Source organism: Panulirus ornatus, chromosome 40 (assembly GCF_036320965.1).
Source record: "Panulirus ornatus isolate Po-2019 chromosome 40, ASM3632096v1, whole genome shotgun sequence".
NCBI lineage: Eukaryota > Metazoa > Arthropoda > Malacostraca > Decapoda > Palinuridae > Panulirus > Panulirus ornatus.
This window is the reverse complement of record NC_092263.1, coordinates 1,228,925-1,233,321: the sequence shown is the minus strand read 5'-3', so window position 1 is coordinate 1,233,321 and position 4,397 is coordinate 1,228,925. Positions and strand designations below refer to the sequence as shown.

General features: G+C 33.0%; 1 long non-coding RNA gene across 1 annotated transcript in view; it reads right to left on the bottom strand.

Annotated features, from left to right (window-relative positions):
- Positions 1 to 1,495: 1,495 nt before the first annotated feature.
- Positions 1,496 to 4,397, bottom strand: part of LOC139761520 (uncharacterized) — a 250,116-nt gene continuing 247,214 nt past the window's right edge. The window contains exon 2 of the long non-coding RNA XR_011715529.1: positions 1,496 to 1,640. This is a non-coding gene — a long non-coding RNA (uncharacterized lncRNA). The remainder of the gene's footprint in view (positions 1,641 to 4,397) is intronic.

Sequence of the window (4,397 nt, the reverse complement as noted above, 5' to 3'; positions counted from 1 at the left end):
ATATATATATATATATATATATATATATATATATATATATATATATATATATATATATATATATATATATATATATATATATATATATATATGATTTTGTAATTAACGACCTCTTTCTAAAAGCTCCTGAATTGTTATGTTATGTAGATGATGTTCTTTGCGTTTGGCCAACACATAAAATTTTACAAACATTTCTCCCTTTACTTCACAATTTAGTACCTTCCATCAACTTTACTGTGGAAGTGGAGAATAATTGTATGATGCCATCTTTAGATTGCATGATCCATAGGGATAGAAACATGTTTAAGTTTAGCATATACAGAAAACCCACCAATGTTTGTTCATCTATTCATTATTAATCAGCTGAACATGACAGAGGTAAACTATCATTATGACTATCGATGATCCTTCGGGTATTATGTGTATGCAGTCAAGAATTTATGGATGATAAGTTTGAGAAGATATATTCTATTGGATCCAAGTTAAAGTATCCTACATCTTTCATTGATAAATCCCTTACGTTGGCACAGAAATCTTTTTATAGATTAAACTCAAATCTCCCTTTGATACCAAGGATCTTTTAGTTCCCCCTTTTAGCGATAATCTTATATTACTTTCCAGGTTGCTTAAAACTTTTAATATAAATGTAGCCTTTAACAATAACAATGCCATAAAGAATATCTTCATCAAAAAACTCACCAGAAAATTCTGTGGGCTATGTTTACGGAATACCCTGTAAAAGATGTAATACGTTTCATGTTGGGTGGACTGATGAGGAACTTTATGTTAGACTTAAGGTACATGAATATAGCATAGAAACAGGACAGTAATCAAATGCTTTGTCTAATCATTTATAGAATTGTCTATTGCATTGACTAGTGTAAAGCTAAATCAGTTATTAACTGCAAATCCCTTACAACGAGAAATATCATGGAATCTTCTATCATTGAATACACAAAGAATTGTAACATTGATATTTGTGAGTCTATACAGATTAGATGATTTTGTCGTAGGCAAAATTTCTAAACAGTTCCCTTTCCCGTCCACATAATGAAAATCTTAAGACGTCCATGATGCCAGACCCGAACACCACCATCCGGTAACGCTTGTTTACCAAAGCGTCTTAGTTACGCCTCTGTCTTGTGTATCAACTGACTGTTCTACGTCTTCTATCTCATTCTTGTATTTACCCTGTAGATGTGATCATTACACGAAAGTGCACGTGACAACTTATAATGTTTCATTATTTTCTCATGCTTTTATGCATATATTAGATCACGCACACCACCGTGACCTCTTGCAATATATATACATATATATATATATATATATATATATATATATATATATATATATATATATATATATCTTTTTCTTTCTTTCAAACTATTCGCCATTTCCCGCGTTGCGAGGTAGCGTTAAGAACAGAGGACTGGGCCTTGGAGGGAATATCCTCACCTGGCCCTCTTCTCTGTTCCTTGTTTTGGAAAAAAAAAAAAAAAAAAAAAAAAAAAAAAAAAAAAAAAAAAAAACGAGAGGGGAAGATTTCCAGCCCCCCGCTCCCTCCCCTTTTAGTCGCCTTCTACGACACGCAGGGAATACGTGGGAAGTATTCTTTCTCCCCTATCCCCAGGGATAACCTTTGATATTTATTTATTTATATTTAATTTGCTTTGTCGCTGTCTCCCGCGTTAGCGAGGTAGCACAAGGAAACAGACGAAAGAATGGCCCGACCCACCCATATACACGTGTACATACATACACGTCCACACACGCAAATATACATACCTATACATCTCAATGTATACATATATATACACACACAGACATATACATATATACACCTTTAATAGCACACCAAAATATGTGGAATGAGCTGGCAAGACTAGGGGTCGGGAATATGTTTACATAGGGGGGTTCCCTTGGAGGTCAGTTTCTGTTTTCCAGTATTTTCTGTGGTCCAGTAATGGCCAGGTCCGAAGGTTGCTGGATTAAATTGGTTGAACCTGTACACTTCTCAAACAAAACACTGGGAGTTGTAAGGTTCCTGGATGATGGTGAAGTTGTTATTGACCATTAATACCCAGCATAAGTAAATGGTGCACAGCTCACCCAACTTTTCACATTCAATGAATGTTAAGTTAAATGGATACCAGCTTCAGCTAGGGTGAAGCATCACACCTGAGACAGGCTTAGATAACTAGTAATTGCTTGAGTATCCAAAGGGATCTCTAGGGTCATGGACCTTACTGACGCCCTTGAATTTACCTGCTTTTCCTGGAAGTAGTGTAGCAAAAGTTCACAAACCAGAGATTTTTTAAAATTTTATCACATTTTAACTGGATGTGTAAACATTCATATATATTACTGCAATACATGTATACCCATTATTTTTAGGAAATGGACATTTTTTTTTTTTCATTATTTTATTGTCAAAATGGTAATGTCGTACAAATAGTATTTAATGGCAAATGTCATAGAAAATGGAATCTGAATGGCAGATGAAAAACACGCCAGCCCAACTGGGTGTTGTGGCAAAGGCAGGTGGACCTGTGGTGGTGGGCACGACATATTCCAAGCTCCTCTTTTACCTCATGGTGCTTAGGGGGCAATGATAGTTGTGTGTGTATGTGCCTTGGAGAATTTCATTTCAACCTAGACACCAGGTTCTAGTCTTGCTCAGAAATTTTCTTCAAAATACCTTGAACATTTGTTCCTATCCAACTTGGAAAATTTAGCAAGAACACTGCCAACAGGTTCTCATCTATCTTGTAAAATTTCACCAGAACCCTGACACAAGGTCCTTGTTTATCTTGGCAATCACAATATAACCTAACTAACCCATGGCACCTTATTCATCACCCATGTTTACAACGTGAAGTACAACATAAATTATGGGAAATTATTAGTTTTCATACTTTTCAGCAAATACGAATTATGTAACAATTAAGAATTGATTCATTACATAAAAATGATCTAAAGCCTGAGGTCATGTTCATAAATCATTAGTGTATGGTTTTGATATTTCCATAAAACTTTAACTAAGAGCTTTAGACATAACAAAAGAACTTTAGACATGTCCCAAGAATTCTGGACATGGCCTAAGGGCTTTAGAGATGGCATAAGATGTAGTATGACAATGGTGTTACATATCACACAACATGACACCCTCTGGCTCATGTCATCACTTCTCTACATGTGTGTAAGCACTCTTACATTACATAACATTCTCAGTAGGTACTGATCCTGAGTTTTCTCAAATTAAATGAGGAACAACACTAAAAACTCTGCATACCATACTATTAAATAAAATATTTATATATATATATGACACAACAGGGATAAAAACTTAAATACCATCCAGCAGTAGCAACAGGAAGATTTAGACTATTTCATGAACCACTTGGTCAGGGTATGCCATACTGCAGGCATTATTAAACTTTGGTTATACTGATGAAATCCTGATTAAAGTCATAAAGATTATTACATGAACTAATGGAACAAGAAATGGAGAATATCCAGATTCCTTAAGACAAAAGGCAATATGAAGCCATTACCCATCAATTTCTGGTCACAAATTCATGGCCAAGTGGTTGAAATATATATATATATATATATATATATATATATATATATATATATATATATATATATATATATATATATATATATATATATATATATGTATATGTATATATATATATATATATATATATATATATATATATATATATATATATATATTATATATATATATATATATATATATATATATATATATATATATATATATATATATATATATATATATATATATATATATATATATATATATATATATATATATATATTTTGGAAAGGATCACAATTTTGCGCGTGATCAAGATATTCCTACGAGTCCACGGGGAAAATGAAACACGATAAGTTGCCAAGTGCACTTTCGAGTATTAATCACATCATCAGGGGAGACACAAGAGAGAAATATAACAGTCAGTTCATGTACATCGAAGAGACGAAGCTAGGACGCCATATGGTAAACATGCGATTGTCCAAGACAGACAACGAGCGTTCATAAACTTATTTTACAAATTTTATCAACAATAAAGTTATGTATTCTGTATAGACTATCACTAATATTAAGGTTATAATTCTTTGTGTATTCAATAATAGAATAATAGAAGATTCAATGATATTTCTCGTGGTGATAGAGTTAGAGTTAACAACTGAGACGGCGTGACTCCAGTCAATACAATGATCATAGTTTTAACGTGATTAAACAAGGCATTTGATTCTTGTCCCGTTCTTATACTATGTTTATGTTGCTAAAGTCTAACAGAAAGATCCTTACCAGTCTGCCCAACATAAGATTTATCACAATTTCCACATGGTACTTTATA